This window comes from Prunus mume, linkage group LG3 (assembly GCF_029339155.1).
Source record: "Prunus mume cultivar Tortuosa linkage group LG3, ASM2933915v1, whole genome shotgun sequence".
NCBI lineage: Eukaryota > Viridiplantae > Streptophyta > Magnoliopsida > Rosales > Rosaceae > Prunus > Prunus mume.
The window spans coordinates 7,819,508-7,830,609 of NC_142700.1; the positions used below are offsets into that span (position 1 = coordinate 7,819,508).

Below are 11,102 nucleotides of genomic sequence, written 5' to 3' on the forward strand. Positions count from 1 at the left end.
ACACTGTTCACAATTACATTTTGTTTGAAAACTGATATATTGAATTTTTTGTGTGCAAATTAAGTGGTCATTAGTCATTGTATTCAAGATAGTAATGATTGAAATTTGTCTTAACCCATCATTTTGAACGATTCAACTTTTCACAAGTGACTGATCCACTAAATTTTCATTCACCTGTCGAAATTTTGTCAATTGTTAGGGACCAATGAGTATTTCTTCTGTATTTTACCTATTTTTCATCGGATTCGGATTCCATGCTTGGATATACTTGATTTTTATCCGAAGCTTGTCTTGTCATTAAAATAATCATCTAAAGGCTATCAAGTTGGAAAAAAATTGTCTAATTTTTTGTAAGGATGATCTATGAATGAAGACCTAAAAAATAGATGGTTTGGATTATTGGAAAAAAATTGTAGGGTACCCTAAAGGGCGTCCCTCAAATAATAATAAAATTATTTGAGGATCCTCAATAGAAGGGATTTGTATATATATAGCGCTTCCATTGAGGATCCTCAAATAAGCTTATTTGAGGACACCCCTTGTAGGGCCCACTCTGAATTGTATTTCACCAATCCAAACCGTCTATTTTGTAGATACTCATTCAAAGATCATATTTACAAAAAATCAATTGAATCTGATATCATTTGATCATTCAATTGAGTTATTGAAATTTTAGTACTTTCTTGAAGCACCGTGTTTTTTGATTTTGTAGAACGCAATTGGATGTATAAACGGTTTCCGATTTGTCTAATTTTTTGTAAGGATGATCTATGAATGAAGACCTAAAAAATAGATGGTTTGGATCATTGAAAAAAAAATTGTAGGGTACCCTAAAGGGCGTCCCTCAAATAAAATTATTTGAGGGATCCCTCAATAAAAAGGGATTATATATATATATCTTATATCTTTTTTAAAAAATAAAGCAGAGAAAAGTCAAGCATATCCAAGCAGAGAAAGACCAAATGTGGATCCTTTTTCATCACATTCAGATTCAATTCCGATCCGGATCCTCTACTTGATTTTTCTCTGCTATACTTGACTTTTATTATGAGCATGACACCTCATTAACAAATGGCTTATTTATTTATATGCCAAAAATGGTCGAGTCCCCCCTCCCCACCCCGAGCAACCCTTTCATATATCTTCAAATTCCAGAACTCATTTGTGAGCACCCCACTCCTAAGCTGGAGTGGCTCTGGACGATCATCTAAAGGCTAGAAAATGTGCTACCTTTCCCTAGAGTCCAAGGCCCATGTCTTCTATAATAATAATTAAATTTATTGAGACATTCTATAACGATAGTGCATATATGGACTCCTCATGTGGACATTTATATTAGTCGCATGATCATTTCACTAAACTTAAGTGAAGTTACTATTTAGATGAATCATGTGGCTAATATAAAGGTCTACATCTATAGTCCATATATGACACTCTCACCATAGAAGGACTCTAAATTTATTATGCCCAAATCCAAAGCTAAGTCTATAGCCAAGCCCAATAAGCCCATCACCTCGAAGTCAACTACACATAACAAATTGTCAAAAAGCTTTGTTCATAAAGGCTTCTGGGAAACTAATGGGATGTTTAATAACCATTTCATTTTCAATTTTCAGTTTTCATTTTCACTTTTTTTTATAACTGAAAACATGTTTCATAACACATTTCGTTTTCAGTTTTCAAAATAGTGAAATCTAGTTTTCAAAATCACCCATATTTTTTGAAACAACACTTGTTTTTAGTTTTCGTTTTCATTTTTTTTGTGCTCTTAATTCATTCATTAATTTTACATTACGACTCATGAAATGCACTCTAGTTATATATCAAAAATTGGTATGACCTCCCGACTTGGATAAAATCATCCGAATTCTAAAAAATTTACCAATAGATAAATAAAATATAAACAAAGATAAATCAAAAAAGGCATGCAATCTTATGTAACACAAAAGTCAAAGGACTTGGATCAACAACAATTTCTACTTGGATTGCACCCAAAATCTCTCATAAGGAAATCATTAGAATGAGAGGTACTAGAAAGAATTTAAATTCTCATTCCACAATATCGCTTATACAAATAAAATAATTGAAAAAATAGCTCTAGTCCAATGGACTAAAGTGGTACTTCAGCTCCAAACATTAAAATGATATTACAAAATTGTATATTTCAAGAGTATAGCCGGGCGGCTATACTCATATATATACAGAGAACTTCTATTGAGGGATCCCTCAAATAAACTTATTTGAGGGACACCCCTTGTAGGCCCCACTCTGGATTGTATTTCACTAATCCAAACCATCTATTTTGTAGATACTCATTCAAAAATCTCTACAAAAAATTACTTAAATCCGATATCATTTGACCACTCATTTAAGTTATTGAAATTTTAGTACTTTCTTGAAGCACCGTGTTCATTGATTTTGTAAGACACAATTGGATGTCGAAACAGTATCCGATTTGTCTAATTTTTTGTAAGGATAATCTATAAATAAAAACCTAAAAAATAGATGGTTTGGATCGTTGGGAAAAAAATTGTAGGGTACTCTAAAGGGCGTCCCTCAAATTAAATTATTTGAGGGATTCCTCAATAGAAGGGGACTGTATATATATATATTAGAAAATTTTATATGTATAGACGTTCTAAATACATTCGAATATTTTAAAAGTATAAATGTTAATATAATCGAATATTTTAAGAGTATAGCCGCCCGGCTATACTCTGTTAATATATTCCAAAACGAACACGGAGCTTGCACTCGCAGAGGACGGAGGTTGCAGTCAAAGTTTCGCTTCTCTATCAACTCAAGCTTCGATTTGTTTTCTTCGGTTTCGGCTGCTTCGTCCTCCGGGTTCGGCAACGAAAAAGACCCAACTCGCCTAGGAGGCCCGCCCACCGCCCAGCCGCCTAGCCGCCTAGCGCCCGCCTAGACAAAGGTTGCAGTCGAAGTTTCGCTTCTCTATCAACTCAAGCTTCGATTTGTTTTCTTCGGTTTCGGCTGCTTCGTCCTCTGGGTTCGGCAACGAAAAAAGATCCAACCCGCCTAGGAGGCCCGCCCAGCCGTCTCGCCGCCCGCCTACCCGCCTACCCGCCCTCCTAGGCCCATTCTTTAGAGTCTAAAGCACAAGATGCCGGGGATAGACTCGAAACGGTTGCCTCTTAGGCTCAAAAGGTCATGCACTGATGTACTCAATCCATCTTTGGTCTATGGCTATGAGTGTGTGATGTTGTTAGTGTGGTGTTCATTTTGCCATTGGCTTCTTTCTCTTTGCTTTCAGATGGCTGACATTGTTACAGAACAATGGATTCAAATTCAGTGCCTTGAGCAGGCTCTTCATATTACACAAGTAAGTTTTTTCTGCTTGAAGGTTCTTTATTTGCTGAGAGAAAAAAGGAAAAAAGAAGAAAGATTTGGCTCCTCCTCCTGTTGCATAGGAACCCAAACCCACCGCACCAAAGGACAAAAAAAAATTTGAAATATTACACCACCTCAAGTGAAAAATCTAATTCATTTAAGCTTTTATATTTGTTCTTGTATCAGCATCTGTGTTTCTGTTGTGTGAATTCCACCTCAACTCCAAAGAAAACAAATAAAAAAAATTAGAGGGTGCATTTGCTAAAGCATGGTTTGGGAATCTCTTCATTATATTTAACTTTTCAAACTGACTTCAAAAGCACCGGATTAACATACCAACATGAAATATCATTTATCGAGCCTCCCTTGGTGTAAAAGGACTGTGACTTCATTAGCTGAAAATGCTTTAGAAGAAGGATTGCCCTCGAGTTCATTGACATCCCTTTCACTATATAAACCTGACTTTTAAGGTTGAGGCAATGACCCTTCAATTTTGAAGGATAGCAAAGATTATTCAGCAAACATTTCCAATTTTGAAGGATTCAGAAGGTGACAAATATTTTAATATGACCTCGTAACAATTTGTGTCTAATAATGGCTAATATGCCGTTAGAGAAACAGGGATAGAGGTGTGCATATCACTGTGCTGGTTGTAACATTTGGCTAATATGTACCTACAGGAACTATGAATATGTCTGTTTTCTAACTGCCCAGCATTCAGTCCCATATAGCATATGGCTGGTCTAACAAATGTTCTATAAACTTAGCTTTCAATTCTAGCAAAATATGATGATCACACTACATATATGCTTAACAAAACCCTCCATTTTATCTATCGTGCTTTGATTCTATGAGCCACATAATCTCCATTCTCCGCTTGTATATATGGATGATTGAGTACATGCTAGATAGTGAAAGTTTTTGCTTTTTGATATACTCTTAGTGGTGCAATTGGTTGCTCTTATGTCTTCGTCAGAACCAAAGGCCCCTAGTGCAATTGGTTGCTTTTTTTTTTTTTTTTCAGAATATTTTGGATGTGTTATTAAAAGTGTGAAGATATAGCATTTTATTCCTATGGTAAATGGATGCTATATGTGCAATGCTTATGATTTCTTATCTCAGTTGTAGGAGAAACAAAGACTTCCGTAGCTTCTGGAAATTAGCATATTGGGGAGAAGCAATTAACGGATGTCTTAGTTAATTGGTGAAACTTCTTATAAGAAGGAGCCAAAATAGTAAAGGAGCCACGCAGAGTTCAACAATGAGGCACCCATCACCTATTTCCAAGGCAAGGGATATGACTTACAAATTATTATTTTATTTATTTTGGAACTGCAGAATTGGTTATACTTTAAGTCTTCTTTTAAGTTTAATAAAATTGGTAATATATTTAGGTGTTATTTTTGGGTGTCCAATTCTTTCCTAACAAGTTAAGAGTATACATCTTCGCAACATTGAAATTGTAGCACAGTTGTGACTGTGGTTGGTAATTTTGTTGCCTTGTCATTTATTGAACCTACCTTCCTTCCTTTATGTGGTAACACTTGTGCTGTTGAACATAATCTTGCAGATAGTGAAGAAAGAGATCTCGTGAATATTTTTGCTAGTCTCAGTCTGAAGCCTTCGAATCTTCCTGCTCGAGATGCTCCTTGGAAGTGGGTAACTTCTCCTTTTAAGATGTGTATTCTATCATGATTTCAACAATTCATTTTGTGATTTGAATTAGAGTTAATATATTGTTTGGTATTAGAAGTTGATCAGAAAAATGTTGCTTGAGAATATGTGTGGTTGTTTTTTTTTTTTTTCAACTCAAATCTTCCTGTGGGATCGCTTTTGCATCCTATGTTGATGTTGTGAATGCACTGTTTTGTCATGGCTGCTGTTTTACATATTTACATATATCAAGTTAATTAGGTGCTTTCAAAAGCTTCATTGATGTTTCTTTCTTTAGGGGAGGCTTCATCCTTGATGCAGCCACACCTGGAGAATTCATTGGTGGGTTAAAGACTACCATGTAATGCCAGGAACCAAGCCAAACAAAAAAAATTAGAAACTCAGAGAGAATGAGAGGGGAAATTGACTCTTTCCAACTAACCGGAACAAGACATTTTCATTAAAGACTACCAAATAGATTGATAGTGTTCTTATGGTCAACAAGGACAAGAATTCCAGGGCTGCTCACCTATTCAATTTTTAAGTTAAATTTGATCATATCGAACCAGTCAAGGAAGAAAATCCATAATCTTTCATTGGTTTTGCTGGAATATGAGTGTAAGGCCCGACTTGTTTACGTCAATTTTCTCCTGATCTTTATGTTATACTATGATATATCTGTGAATAAGGCTGAATGTAATAGTTTACTTAAGCTTATTATAAACTTTTAGGTCCAAGATACTTTAATTTACGAAAGCGTAAGTAGGTGTGTGAGCAGGCCGACTCTCCAATATGTTTTATGAGGCCAGCTAGGGTTTTAGCGCTAGGATTAGGGCTGGCCCATTAGATGACACATTTAGATATGAACTTTAGGGTTTAGCTCAGTTGGTTACAGAGAAAAAAAGCCCAAAAAGGAGAGAGAGAGAGAGAGAAGGGAAAAAGGGTTTTCTGGAGGCAGACTAATGGCTGGAGTTTAGAGAGGAGGGTTCGAGAAGGTAACAATAGCTTCTCCTTCTGAAATTTTGATATTGAGAAACTAGACATCCCCAGCTTTCCGTGAATATAAATATCTTCGAATTTGGACTAGTATACAATTTACGGGGAATTTTTCAAATTTGGTCATGTGACGTTGATTTCAGTCTCCCAGTTATGAATTTGGTCAAATTTTGATATGAGGTGAAAAGTTAAGGCTATTATGACCTGATAAAATCTCCTGGTCATGGGACATTTAGTTATTTTATAACAGCTTTATGAAGGGGACTGGGTCAAGATCAGATGTTTTATTAGACTCTATTCAGGGACAGATTGGGAGTCTATAATGGGCTAGTATTCGACAATACAACTACTCAATATTTTTAAAATATGTAGATTAAGACCTCTGATTTATGATTAGGAAACGTATATTAGAATATTTTAAACGTATAGCCGGTCGGCTATACTTTCTAAACACGTTCGAACATTTTAAAAGTATATATTCCAAACGATCACGAAGCTTGAACTCGCAGAGGGTTGCAGTCGAAGTTTTGCTTCTCTATCAACTCAAGCTTCGATTTGTTTTCTTCGGTTTTGGTTGCTTCGTCCTCCGGGTTCGGCACTGAAAAAAGACCCAACCCGCCTAGGAGGCCCGCCCAGCCGCCTAGCGCCCGCCTAGCCGCCTAGCGCCCGCAGAGGACGGAGGTTGCAGTCGAAGTTTCGCCTCTCTATCAACTCAAGCTTCGATTTGTTTTCTTCGGTTTCGGCTGCTTCTTCCTCCGGGTTCAGCACCGAAAAAAGACCCAACCCGCCTAGGAGGCCCCCCAAGCCGCCTAGCCGCCTAGCCGCCTAGAACCCGCCTAGCCGCCCAGCCGCCCCGCCTAGGCCCATTTTTTAGAGTCTAAAGCACAAGATGCCGAGGATAGACTCGAAACGGTTGCCTCTCAGGCTCAAAAGGTCATGCACTGATGTACTCAATCAGCTCACTAAGCCACAGCAGGCACCCACTTCCTCCATCCCTGGTATCCAAGTTTGCAAAAGCCGTGCAGGAGCAGTTCTTCGTGCACAACATCTCACATTCCTTGAGTAAGTTCCGTACTTCTATTAAACCCAGATACATCATTTGCAGAAGATCCATCATTTGCAGTATGTTTTGTTCACTCTTAAGGTTTGTTTCCCGTTTCAGCTTAAAATCTTCAGCTTTCAAGTATATGCTAAATTGAAAGCAAATATAAAATATTTGGTTGCATTTGTATGTCACAGAGAGACTCATTGGCTACTGATGAGAGGCTTCATGCTCTAGAAGAAGAGGGTCACATCTTTTTCAATTTAATTTTTGCAATTTTCAATTCAATGAAAAAGTAGCAGAAAGGGTTTGTTGGATTTGAGAAATGGGCTTTGCAATGCTTTTTAGGTACGGCTTCTGTGGGCTGCATCAAGAAAGTACAACTTCGATCTTCATGTTTTAGAGTCTAAAGCCCAAGATGCCAAGGATAGACTCGAAATGGTTGCCTCTCAGGCTCAAAAGGTCATGCACTGATGTACTCAATCCATCTTTGGCCTATGGCTATGAGTGTGTGATCTTAGTGTGGTGTTCATTTTGCCATTGGCTTCTTTCTCTTTGCTTTCAGATGGCTGACATTGTTACAGAACAATGGATTCAAATTCAGCGGCTTGAGCAGGCTCTTCATATTACACAAGTATGTTTTTTCTGCTTGAAACTGGCTTCAGGTTCTTTATTTGCTAAATTCATAAGTTTTGCTGATTCACTAATATTTGTAGTTTCTTCTTGGTTGGACTGCTTTTCATTCTTTGGATATTGCATTTCTGTTATAGATTTTGACATTTGATCATGCCCTCTTGTTTGCTGAGAGAAAAAAAAGAAGAAGAAAGATTTGTCTCCTCCTCCTGTGGCATAGGAACCCAAAACCAACCCACCAAAGAACAGAAAAAAAAAGAAGAAATATTACACCAGCTCAAGTGAAAAATCTAATTCATTTAAGCTTTTATATTTGTTCTTGTGTCAGCATCTGTGTTTCTGTTGTGTGAACTCCACCCAACTCCAAAGAAAAAAAAGAAAAAGAAATTAGAGGGTGCATTTGCTAACGCATGGGTTGGGAATCTCTTAATTATATTGAACTTTTCAAATTGACTTCAAAAGCACAAGATTAACATACCAACATGAAATATTGTTTATTGAGCCTCCATTAGTGTAAAAGGACTGTGACTTCATTAGCTGAAAATGCTTTAGAAGAAGGATAGACCTCGAGTTCATTGACATCCCTTTCACTATAAAAACTTGGCTTTTAAGGTTGAGGCAATGACCCTTCAATTTTGAAGCATAGCAAAGATTATTCAGCAAACATTTCCAATTTTGAAGGATTCAAAAGATGACAAATATTTTAATCTGATCTCTTAACAATTTGCGTCTAATAATGGCCAATATGCCGTTAGAGAAACAGAGATAGAGGTGTGCATATCACTGTGCTGGTTGTAACATTTGGCTAATATGTACCTACAGGAACTATGAATATGTCTGTTTTCTAACTGTCCAGCATTCAGTCCCATATAGCATGGCTGGTTTAACAGCTGTTCTATAAACTTAGCTTTCAATTCTAGCAAAATAGGATGATCACACTATATATATGCTTAACAAAACCCTCCATTTTACCTATCATGCTTTGATTCTATAAGCCACATCATCTCCATTCTCCCCTTGTATATATGGATGATTGTGTACATGCTAGATAGTGAAAGTTTTTGCTTTTTGATATACTCTTAGTGGTGCAATTGGTTGCTCTTATGTCTTCGTCAGAACCAAAGGCTCCTCGTGGTTAGCAGAATTCAAAGGAATATGGTTCTAGTCCAGTGACCATCTAGAAGATGCAACTTTGCCTGCTACTGAAGTCAAATCATCAGAACTGAGTATAAGGAATGGTACAAATAATCTTCACTATTATTATCAACAGTGTCTTCTACATCACGATCCTCTTTCTTTATTTTAATGGAAGTTTGTAACTTAAATTTGTGTTTCTTATAAAAAGAAAAATTATAAATTGCTCTTATTATAGAGTTCCTGCAATAGAATTGGGTTAATAAAAGTGTTGAGACAGACTACTTGTATCTACTCAGCTTTTTTTTATCAAAATATTTTGGATGTGTTATTAAAAGTGTGAAGATAGCATTTTATTCCTATGGTAAATGGATGCTATATGTGCAATGCTTATGATTTCTTATCTCAGTTATAGGAGAAACAAAGACTTCCGTAGCTTCTGGAAATGAGCATATTGGGTAGAAGCGATTAACGGATGTCTTCTTATAAAAAGATGGAGTCCAAAATAGTAAAGGAGCCACGCACAGTTCAACAATGAGGCACCCATCACCTATTTCCAGTCCAGGAAAGGTTATGACTTACAAATTATTATTTTATTTATTTTGGAACTGCAGAATTGGTTATACTTTAAGTCTTCTTTTAAGTTTTATAAAATTGGTAATATATTTAGTTGTTATTTTTGGGTGTCCGATTCTTTCCTAACAAGTTAAGAGTATATATCTTTGCAACATTGAAATTGTAGCACAGTTGTGACTGTGGTTGGTAATTTTGTTGCCTTGTCATTTATTGAACCTACCTTCCTTCCTTTATGTGGTAACACTTGTGCTGTTGAACATAATCTTGCAGATAGTGAAGAAAGAGATCTCGTGAATATTTTTGCTAGTCTCAGTCTGAAGCCTTCGAATCTTCCTGCTCGAGATGCTCCTTGGAAGTGGGTAAGTTCTCCTTTTAAGATGTTACATATGTGTATTCTATCATGATTTCAACAATTCATGTTGTGATTTGAATTAGAGTTAATATATTGTTTGGTATTAGAAGTTGATCAGAAAAATGTTGCTTGAGAATATGTGTGGGGATCGCCTTTGCATCCTATGTTGATGTTGTGAATGCACTGTTTTGTCATGGCTGCTGTTTTACATATTTACATATATCAAGTTAATTAAGTGCTCTCAAAAGCTTCATTGATGTTTCTTTCTTTATGGGAGGCTTCATCCTTGATGCAGCCACACCTGGGGAATTCATTGGTGGGTTAAAGACTACCATGTAATGCCAGGAACCAAGGCAAACAAAAAAAATTAGAAACTCAGAGAGAATGAGAGGGGAAATTGACTCTTTCCAACTAACAGGGACAAGACATTTTTATGAAAGACTACCAATAGATTGATAGTGTTCTTATAGTCAACAAGGACAAGAATTCTAGGGCTGCTCACCTTGAGTACACCTGATGAACCAGTGAGGGGTGTGTTCTTTTAGTCTGCACTATATATGGAGAGTTTGACTCTAATTAGAAGATAATTGTATTAATTTGATAAAGTTTTCTGTAACTGTCTGTCACCTTAAAAAATCTCACAATTAGCAGCATAGGAAACTTGATTAGAAAGTAGAAACCCTACAGTATTTAGTTTAAGTTGAGTAGCTGGGAAGACAATTAGCAAATTACTAAACTTTCAAGGACAGATAAATAGGATGAATTTCTCATAAGAGAATAACATGATTTGAATTCCCACTATAAGTGTATTGCAAGTACCCTTCTGCTCAGGAAAGACAGTTAACAAAGAGAGGTTACGCTGGAAGCAAAACATAAGCTTTCTAGTTGTTGAGTTTGCAAAGAAGGATGCCCTAGAAATTTTGAAATTATGTGGCCCACTTCCATTAGTTTATACTTTATAGTTATTAATTTGTTAGTTTCAACATATCCAAAGCAGATATTGGAAAAATGGAAATTTCATAGTAAATCAATATGAGAGTTCAATTTTTTCTTCTTCTTTTTTTTTTTTTTTTTCTTTTTTTCCGTGCGAACGTCTACCTTGGAGTCGCTCTCTCGAGTGCTACATGTCTATTTTACCGAGTCTTTAAGATATGTACGGAAAACGGAAGTATTATTGAAAAACACGTATGTATAATACAAGTATTAAACGGGAAATTGCTAAATTCTTTATAAGCGTAATAACTCTGGAAATGTAAAAAATCAAAAGGGGACTATAGAGACTCGAGTAATGGCCTAATAGTAATGGATAATGCTCTAAAGGAAAATATGGTAAAAATAATAATAAAAAAAGGACCCCAATATAGC

At 36.2% G+C, this 11,102-nt stretch overlaps 1 long non-coding RNA gene across 5 annotated transcripts; it reads left to right on the forward strand.

The window, feature by feature from the left end:
- Nucleotides 1-4,743: 4,743 nt before the first annotated feature.
- Nucleotides 4,744-9,760, forward strand: LOC107880778 (uncharacterized). Of its 5 annotated transcripts, none has more exons than XR_016124954.1 (7): nt 4,744-4,833; nt 4,922-5,006; nt 7,391-7,504; nt 7,608-7,676; nt 8,792-8,913; nt 9,219-9,379; nt 9,656-9,760. It is a non-coding gene; the product is annotated as an uncharacterized LOC107880778 (long non-coding RNA). The 5 variants fall into 5 exon arrangements; XR_016124955.1 differs by having other exon boundaries at nt 4,756-4,837; XR_016124953.1 differs by lacking the exon at nt 4,744-4,833 and having other exon boundaries at nt 4,890-5,006.
- Nucleotides 9,761-11,102: the final 1,342 nt, after the last annotated feature.